Here is a 10289-nt window from a genome sequence, read left to right on the forward strand (position 1 = left end):
AGAGGTATTTCTGAACTGTCTTTAGTGGTCTCCTAGCTAACAGTTGGCTTGTGATAGATAAAGCTGAATAATCAGCCAGCCCTGGTTGTAATCAAATTGTTTACCAGAAGCATACTTTGAGTTTGTGCTTCTGCTTGCTGATGGTTGGAAATAACTTTGTAGCCTTCCTTTTCAAACTATGGTGAAAAGTTAGACATTAAAAGCTCCATTGTATGGAAACAGAAAGACTTAGAAAATTCAGGTGCAGAATTTAAGTGGGTAGGTTACTGAACCACATTTATTTAGGACCTTTTTCCTTCTTGAATATTCAGGAATTTCTTACCCAGGTTTAGATTTTTCCAGGAGATTTGCTCTTGGGATAAATGCTAGCTTTCATCTGATGGACTACTGAGAGTCAAATGTGGATTTCTTTCTTTTGGTGAAGAGCTGTATCCGGCAGAGTATAGGAGGGAGTGATTGTGCTTAGGACTTTTTGACCTAGTTGAGTAGAGAGGAAGTTACCTGTCCTATTTGAGCAGCTATGCCCCTCTGTTGAGGAGTTCTAAGAAGCACAAGATTTCCATTATCTCATCCTGAAATGCTGGATTTGGGGGTTGTGCTGTGACTCTTTTTTTTCCAGCTCTTTGAAATACCAGACTCATGTTGTGCTTGAAAACAAAGAAGTTGAAGAAAGTTTTCATCAGCCTCTTCACGTAAGGGTGTATTTCAAGCTTGTTCAATAAAAGACCTTGCAGTGCAAGTCCTTGTCTGGCAAGATAACAGCCTGAGTTCAATGTGCTCAGGGAATACTAATTACTCTCTTCATTCAGATTTTCCTGGTTTGGTTTTTTTGTTTGGTTGGTTTTTCACCAAGAAGTCTGAATATTTAGCATGTTGCCAACATTCTTCATGATTTTCCAGAAGAATTTAACTGCTTCATGGTGGCTTGGAGGTTCCTCTCATATTTATTTCGAGTATTTTTCTTCCAAATGAAGGATCCAGATGATGTGAAAGCATAACCCGTGTGTTTAGACAAATGCTGTTCTTACCCAAAAACTCCATGACAGTGGAAATCAAGTATACTTCACTAGCTTCAGAATAATGAAGCCATTGAAAAATCTTCAAACCAGGATGGGCACAAAGAACAGTCTTGTCTTCTGAAGTTCCGTGCAGTAAAAAGCTCAAGTCATGGTTGATAAGCTGTCTCAGAGATGTTAGCAGTGTCAAGCAACTGGCAGTTGGTTCCTGTGACAGGAAATAACTAAGGCACCTCAGTGCCACAAGCAGTAGAAACTGTCCATATTGTTGTTGGAATTGTAGTTTCCTCCTTTCTAATCATCATGTGTTGTAAGTGAATTTGTTTTAGCCCCCAGAAAAAAAACCATGTCTTGCTTTTATGTGGTCTCTGTTCCTTGGGTAAGAATGGTACTGGCTAATGTACACACAGCTTCTCAGCAAACTGAAATATTTAGCTGGTCACTTGTGTAATGCAACTGCATTGGCTGCAGAAAAGTTTGCAACATGGCAGGATGAAAAAGGGGAATAACCTTGCCATGAAGGGCTATTAAAAAGAGACACCACCTCTGGCTTATAAGTCTTCGAGATACAAATTTCTATAGGATGGGAAAATATTGGTAAGTATTTCTGTGCACCTGCCTATTGCATTGCTGTTGGCGATTGCTGGAGACAGGGCTGCAGCTGGGCTTTTACACAGAACTGCTCTTTGGTCTGACATAGTATGCCTTTTCACTACATCTGCTTTTATCTTTTTTACGTGTAAAATGATTGTAGCAAAAAAATAGGCTAGCAATAAATTAAATTACGTTGTGTTCGTCTGTAAGGAAAAACTACCCCTTGAACTAAAAATCCCCACCCAAGGTTTTGTCCATCTCTGTACATTGCTGTAGTTGGTGATGAACATTAGTGTATGTGAGGCATGAGCAGAAAATATAAGTACCTGCTATGGTCTTAGATTCTTGCCAGGAAAAATTGCTTAATGAAGTGAAATCCTTCTGTTTACCTTGAAGCATCTCTTTGGTTCTAGCTGATTTTATTTTAAATCTGTAAACTATTTTATTCTGCTTTAATTTTCTCCCAAGTAGCCTGTAATCCTTACATGCATGTCAAGAAGAGACAGTAGGTAGTTAAACCTTGTCTGTGTCTGATTTGGAAGACTACTGCAGACACTTCTGTGCAAACTAAAAGACTCCACTGAGTCTCCACTGTAGAAGTGAGCAGCTTCTGTTTATTTTTGCGTGTTCTTACAAATAGACAACTGACAAGTGGTTCCTAATAAAGTATCAAGAAAATAAACAAAAAGGAATATAAACAAACAGTCTGAGCTTCTGTTTGATACTTTTTCACTTCAGTGTTCTTTGAATCCAAGCAATGGTAATATGTTCGGTGATGGTAACTGAAGCAGATTTCTTGTATGCTAACTTTCCAAATGATAGCAGGCCTAGAATTCTTGGACCTATTTTTGGAAACAAGGGTCACTCAGCTTGAAATTTTGCTGGTGGTGTAAAAAAGAGCAAACTATATTTCTTCTTCATTGTGTTTGATCTTGTAGGAATCACTCCTCATCTGTTCCAGGGTAGATGAGCACCACTCCAAAGGCCCCGGCAAGTGAGAAAAGTCCAGGGATACAATCTACATAGCATGACCCTCTTGCCTCAGTAAACGACCCTTAAGTTCTGTGTTATGCTGGGAAGTTCCACCATTGTCTCACCCTGTATAGTGCAAAAAATGCCTGTCCGTGTTTGCAGATCAGATTCTCCCTTGGAAACATGAAACTCAGGATGTAGTGGAGCTCTCTGTGGGGAAAGCTGTGATTTGAAACTTCTGTCTGAGAAAGAAGCATCAAGTCTGCAAGAAGCAGCAGCCATCTTGTACATATTTTCTTTGTATTTTCTTTCTATGGTAAGTACTTCAGTATTCTCACCATTTATTAAAATATAGACAAAGGAATTTCAAAAATATAGGAGCTTCATCGTTATTATAATGTCTTAATGAGTTCTCCCCCTCTCCTTCATCTTCCATCAACTTTTAAGTTTAGATGTAAGTCTGTTCTTCATACTAGTAAGTGAAGTGAAAGAAGCATGAATGTCGCACTTCAGAAGAAAAAAGTTTGCTTCACACTTTTTTTCATGTAGTGTTTTGGGGTTTCATGTTGCTGAGGATATTCAAGCATGGTCCTTACACAGTAACATTTATTCTGGAATGAGCAATTTGTTTCATGCAAAATTTGAGATGTGTGGGGAAATGTTAATTTTGGGTTTCCTGGTAAAAGGCATGACAATTATGTGATTTTTCCCCATTTTAGATGCTAGTCACAGTATGGCCTGTCATCAAAGTCTTGGTTAACTCTTTGTCCTCTTTTCATCTAGGGTACTGGGTCTTCACTCTTAGATCAGCCACAGACCCTTTCAATTTCGTCTAATTTTTCAGACCTTTGATTTAGACACTAGTCACCTATTTTATTTTCAGTGTGGTGCAGCCCACCTATTTTTTTTTTCTTTTCCATTTTTTTTGACTTCCCTCTGACTTTAGGTGAAAATGAGTAGAGAACAAGTCTGCCCAAATTGTCTGGTGTCAGACATAAAAGTCTCTTACAATCTTCCTTTCCACTGGCACTTACTGATGGAATATACAGAGTGATGCAATGCACAGATCTTTTTTTCTTGCCTTCTGTGTATATCTGTAGGGATTCAGCTCCTCTGGCACTTTCACTAGTTCAACTCTTCAACTTAGTATTATTGACTTTAATTTATTTCTGCTGCTGGCACAATGGCATGTTCATTAACCAGTACAACCCAAGGTGCTTCAAAAAGAATCCTCTTTATCCGGTGACACAGTTCCAACAGTTTTTGCCCAACAGAACACGCACTTTTCCGGAGGTCCTCCTCTGGATATTTTTGTGTGTCTGGACAGAGAGTCCACTGAAAGGTATGACTGACTGCTGCAGGGAGAACAGTTTGGCTGCAAGATGAGGAAATCAGTCTAGACAGATGTGTCTCGGCACACAGGATAAGATTATTTTGCCTATCTAAAGTTCTGTTCCAATCGTTTAGGGCATATTTGTATTTTCAGTGATGGCATCTTATTTCTTCAAGGATTTTTATGAGAAGCAGTAAGACTCCTCTAGCCTCACAACCTCCTACAATTTGTAGGATGTTTGAGATTTCAGGTTCTGTGCTCAGGGCTGTGAGCCTCACTAAAGTAATTTTCTTTCAGTGGAGGAAGAATTTCCATATTCCCGATAAAGAATTTTGATGTGCAATAGCTGAAGAATTTATGTTTATTCTAGTATTAAGTGTTTTAACATTTCATACTGTGGGGGCATTTGATGCAAGGTATCTCAAAAAGATGTGGGGCTATTTGGGAAATGCTAAAGGCTAATGTGGACCATGTTAAGACACTATGTTTTTGCAGAATCTGTCAGTGCCTTTCTTGGAATAGATTTGTGCATACCATGAGAGTAACCCCCGAATATCTGCAAGACTAAACTTGTGGGCTGTTAGGCAGAGAACCTGTCATACTCTCTTGCACACATTTCTTGGACCACTTTTTCCCTTTTCCAGGAAATCTTTGCTGCCTGTAGACAGTTGCCAAGGAATCTCATTTTAGTGGAAAGCGAGACTATGTCCAGCAGCATTTTAGAAAACCTTGTTGTAAAGTGGTATAACTGGAATCACTGTGTTGAACTCAGATCCTCTCTGAAATAAGAATACAGCAGGAAAAGGTTTAGAGGAAGGAACAAAAATAGGCTGCTGTGTGAGGCAGAGACAGAAAGGTCAGGCTATTAGATGCTGTGAAGGAACAAACAAGGGATGATACAGTAGGTATAAGCAAAATTTTCCTTAGGTTCTGCAAAAGAATGAGCCCAAGGAAGTTTCTGGTGAGGTTAAAATGGCAATACCCCTCAAACTGATGAAACATATCTCTCCAAAAAGCACACAGACTTTCAGAACTCATTACTCAAGCATGTGTTTTAGCAGGAGTTGAATAAGAATTTCTGCTGCTGCCTTAAATAGAAAATAACATGCAAAAAGTTATAAAACTTCATGTTCCAGGATGAAAGTCAGACACTTCCTATTTAGGGTCAGGAAGACATTTCCTCTGGAGGTAGAATTATAAGACTTGTCCGTTACATGACTTTTTAGCTTTCTATCTCAATCCAAATATTGTCAGCGACAGTGTTTCTCTAGATGAACCACTGTTTGGTAACTGCTAATCTGCTCTCTTCTAAATTTAAATATCCTTCTCAAATGTCTCAAACCCTACTGCCCTAAAACTCATATTTTTATTTTGTCATACACAAGAATAAGAAATAACAGGAAATAGTTTCCCTGCTGGTCTGGACACATTCCTACTAACTTGTTTAATTAGAATTATTTGTGTAGAGACGGTTTTCTGATAGTTTCTATTCCCTAAAATACTGTAGGCTAAATTCCATCCACCCTGGGTAACAAAACTTAGATTGAAGCAGTGGTCCCTAGTTTAGTACCAGTGTACTTGTACATGTGAAAGCAATAAAACACTCCTACATTTTTTGCTCTGGTTCTTACCATAAGGGAGCAAACTACTTGTTAACAGTGTTACTGACTCACCTTAGTGTCTGTCCTGACTTGAGGAGATAGAAAGTGGACAGGACACTGTCAGAATGGACAACAGCAAGGTAATGGGGCATCAAGCAGTCATCAGTACAGAAAGCAGAAAAATCCTTGAAGTATGAGAAAATCTGCTGTCATTTTCTGCAAAATAACCTCAATCAACTGCAAATTGTTTCAGCCAGTTTTTTAAGTGGTAAAATATTAAGTAAGCATGGTCTTCCAGAGACACTGATTTCTGATCTGCTTTAAAAGGTAAATATGAAAGCTATGTTTGGCATCTTCCCTGAAATGCTTGTAAAGAAGAATCTCATTCACAAGATAACCATCCTCTTTTCCTTGATCCTCTACACAAGATGATCTTTATGATCTCTCTGTGGTCTCTCCATCGGTATATTGGCAACAGCACACGTATTTTAGGCTGTATGGCAAAGCTTGAGTCATGAAAGTTGAGGTGTGTGGAAAAAAGCTTTGGTACCCCAATAAAGCTGTATTTCTGAGTGGTAACACTGTATATCTTTTATTTTATTAGGTAGATTGATTACAGTGTTGTAGCTATCACCCAGCAGTTAAATCACAGGAGTACTTATTATTTTTCACTCTTTTACTTAGTCTTCTCCATACTTAAATTGCTCTCTCAAAAGAGAACTTATTTTGCACGTGGAACACTAAAATGAACTTTGCCAAACCATTATGTTACTCGAAGAAGTAGCATTTTTTTAAAAATACAGATATATTCCTATAGGTTTATGCAGTCAATAACTCAAAATGTGTTTACTACAGCACAGCAATCATAGACGTAGTCCTTCCCACAGAGGATCTTTCTTATGTTTGAAAAACACCAACTTTGAAATCAAAGGATCTGGTTCTCGTTTACATGGCTGTGCCAAGAAGCCTCATAGTGGTTGCACAGGACATGGCACAAACTTCCTGGTCTTGAGTGCTGAAGCATGAGATCTTCAGAGTATATGACCTGTCTTCTGGCCTGGGTGCAGCAGAGCACCTTTCCTGGGAGTGTGCTGTGGAGCCTACCCCTGGTCTTTGGACCTTTTGATGGAACGTTTCAGCTAGTTTCTCCTAGCAGTACCATGTGGATTTCTTTGCATTCTCAATATTTTCTCACCTCCATGTTACTATCTGATTGAATTTTTTTTTTCAGGATCTGGCTATGTCATGATTTCATATGTGTAGGTGCATTTGTATTACTTCATCACTCAAAATGCTGAATAAAGTTACCTTTTATCACACTCGGAGAAGTGTGCTTACCTGGTTTGTGCGCACTGGGATTGCACACATTTTGAAGCAATGTCTCTTCAGTGAGTAGAACTTCTCCAAAAAGTTTTGAGCAAGCTCATTTACTGTAACAACAATTTTCATTCCCTGCTGCCAGTGTTCAATGCTCCAGCAATAGCTTATGAGTAGAGATGCTTCTAATTTGCAGCCCCCTGGAGTAGAAGTTTTCATCCTTTGCCTCTGATACCTACTTAGGATTTACTAATCTGACTTAGTTCAGATTAGTAAATTTCATTTATTAGGTATCCTTATATATGTGTGTATATATATATAATAAATTAATGGGCTAAATTATTTAATCTGGGTTGTAGCTTAATTTCTGTTTGTATGGTGACGATTTCCATCTCCACTCTATAGTTGCTCAGCTGTAAAATTTTCTTCACTTTGCAACCAATTTATTGAAGTAATTTTCCATGGAAGGTTTTGAAACATATTATTTATGAGTTCATTCTGTCACCCTCAGACAATATTCTGAGATGATGTAATACATCTGCAAATAGCATTTCTATATTTTCCTATGCTTTGTTATTTTTTCTATACTTTTCCCTTTAAAAATTATAAAGTACAATAATTATTTTATTTTGTGCTAGAATTCTGTAAGAAGACACATAAAATCTCTGCTCCATTTTTGAAGTTTTTGGATTAATTCCTATAGTGCAAAAGGCCTAGGTAATTTCTGATCAATTCAATTGAGTGTATAAGGCAACTCCATACTTCTTATGTTTGTTGTATCTGGATTTGTCATTTCAAAGTGTTTTTGAGACTGTTTTCATTGTTAGGAAGAGAAGTGACTTTTTTTAGAATTCTTCAATGGCTGAGTTCACAGTTAACATGACATCTGAGATGCATTTCCTCATTTGTTACTATTTAAAATGTATACTTATCCTCCCACTCTTCCTGAAAAAGTTCTGTTTCTTGTAGATTCTCTGCCCCCAAACTCTATAAAAGCTAACATAGCTCCTTAATCTGACAGACAGTGTGCAGTCCCTTTGAATAATGAATAGGAACAGTTGATGCCTGTGAAGGTCATATCTCCATGGACATTTGATAGAGGTTCCTGTGGCAATGCTGTGCATGTTCTGTGCATCAGCCAGGCACTCTTGAGTTTCCTTACAGTTATGGAGAGGAATGGGCACTTCTTGGGTGCATTTCATCTGCACTGAAAGCAGAAATGTTAAAGATGTGGATGGGTTGCTCTCTCTGCCTGTGAGTTTCCCTTTTCCCTGGTCCTGGAGTCAATTCCTGAGGCTTAGCTCAAAGCTTCTCAGAGATGCAGTACCTACCTACAACTTTGATACAGCTTGCAAAAGTGACTGGGGTGCAATGCCCAGACACCCTTCTTGGTAGAAATAAGTATTATTCACTTTATGGGGCTGCATTTCCCGGGTTCATGGATTCTTCCTTCACCCCAAGCTTTGCACCATGGGTGTTCTCAATTGTAGAGCTCATTCTGCACTTAGAATATTTGTAAATTACACTGCAACACCGGTTGGAAGTCCAGTGTTTTTCATCCCAGCTGCCTCTTCTTTTTTTATATCAGTGCTATTGTGCGATCTGAACTTTTGAGATTTGCATGTGTAAAAACTCTTACCCTGGGTTTAGTCATTCTTGCAAAACTGCAAGCAGATGCAGTGTATGAAGAATAAGAATACTGATTTGCAGAGTGCCATTTAATGAAAACTTGCCAAGGGTATCTTCGTCTAGAGATTTAATGAAATCCAAAGCTGCTTGTGATGACCCTATAATTAAAAGGAAAATGTTCTCTTCTCTTGTGGTCACTGATGTATTGATATGTTTAGTTGTGGCAAATTAAGGTGCATCTGAAATTTTGTTTCCTTCATCATGTTTGCTGGAAGATCCACACAGAGTGTTTTAATGTGTTTCCTCCTCTTAGCTTTCATTGAGTTCCTTTGATTTCTATTACCTGCGGTTTGTAAAATCATTCTGATTTTTTTGCTTGTTTTACTTTGAATTCCAACCTGAATTCCACAACATTTTATTATTCTTAATTCACACGTAAATCATTGTTTTCTCCAATAGTCCTTTAAAGAAAGCATCAGGAAAATAATACTCAACCTTTGTAGAAAACTGTCTCCCAAATGGAGAACTATTTTCAGTCTTGCAGACAAAATAGCTACTCTCCAGCTGCTTTAGAGTGCACATAGTTACACTTTTTTTCTAGTTTGTTTCTTTGTTTGTTTGCTTTTCTGTTTTTTTGGTTTTGGTTTGGTTTTCTTTTCTGACAGAATCACAGGTAAAATAGTGGATTTGGTTCCCAGGAATTTTTAAATGTGTCAGTGATTTTTTTTCTCCTTCAGAGCTTTTATGAAGGAAAAATTCTCCCAACAGAGGAGGAAAAAAAAGCCAAAGTTTTGATGCTACTTCTATACTTCTGCAAACAATGTTCCTGCTCATAGTCTCCCATATTGATTTTATAGTCCAGACTCTGTGATAAATCTACTTGGTAGAGTTATTTGGCTAAAATATAGCAATTAACAGGCAAATGGTGTTCTTAAGATTTAGCAATTGGTTAATTAAATACAGTTGTCCACTAGCTAAGTCATACATGATTTTAATATAACCTCCATTTTTTCTAATTTGTCTTTTCCTTGTTCTATTCGAGTGCTTAATTAATGCAATCAGTTTTGGGTATAAATTGACGTAAGTTACAAGGAATGCAGGAGCCCAAGCTGAGCTTGCTGCGCCATGATGAGAGCATAGAACATGGTCAAGGCTCTCCAGTGACTCTCTTACTGCACAGAGAAAGGTTTGGGGATTTTTCAGAACATGTGCTTTGCTTATCTGCAAGAGAGATATGAATGGAAGCATCAGTACTGAAAATAGTTTTGATCTGAACTGTAAAATAGTATTTCCTCTTTAAAATAATATTTCAGTGCTGGTGATTTAGAGCAGACAGGTTGTCAGGTTACTGATGTTGCAGTGACTTCTTCAGAAAACAGACTAGGAGCAGGGGGAAGAAAGGTACAAAACCTGAGTGGGGACATCTGAAAAAGATCTTCATCTTCCTACACAAGTAATGGACGAGAACACACCTGAGTGTTAGTGCCTACTCTGAGTTGTCCTTAGGAGTGACTTTCCCCTTTCTACTGACTGCCAAGGGAGGTAGGAAGGGTGGTTTTCTAATTTAGGCACCTAAGTCAGGTACTGACAATTGGTAAGACAGGAATGGTGACATAGTAATGGATTTGTCCTTATGAATTTGCCTGTGAGATGTGCTGGCCAGTAAATACTTGCTGACGGCCGTGTTGATGAGGACTCAAGTTTAGAGCAGGAAATTGGAGCTGACACCTTGGTGCCACCAAACTGCAATACTGAGTCCGTTGGATTTGGTGTTTCACCCATTGCTATGCAATGCAGCAAGATATACATTCATCCTGTCCTAGCCTT

The sequence above is a fragment of the Corvus cornix genome, chromosome 1 (assembly GCF_000738735.6).
Source record: "Corvus cornix cornix isolate S_Up_H32 chromosome 1, ASM73873v5, whole genome shotgun sequence".
Classification (NCBI taxonomy): Eukaryota; Metazoa; Chordata; class Aves; order Passeriformes; family Corvidae; genus Corvus; species Corvus cornix.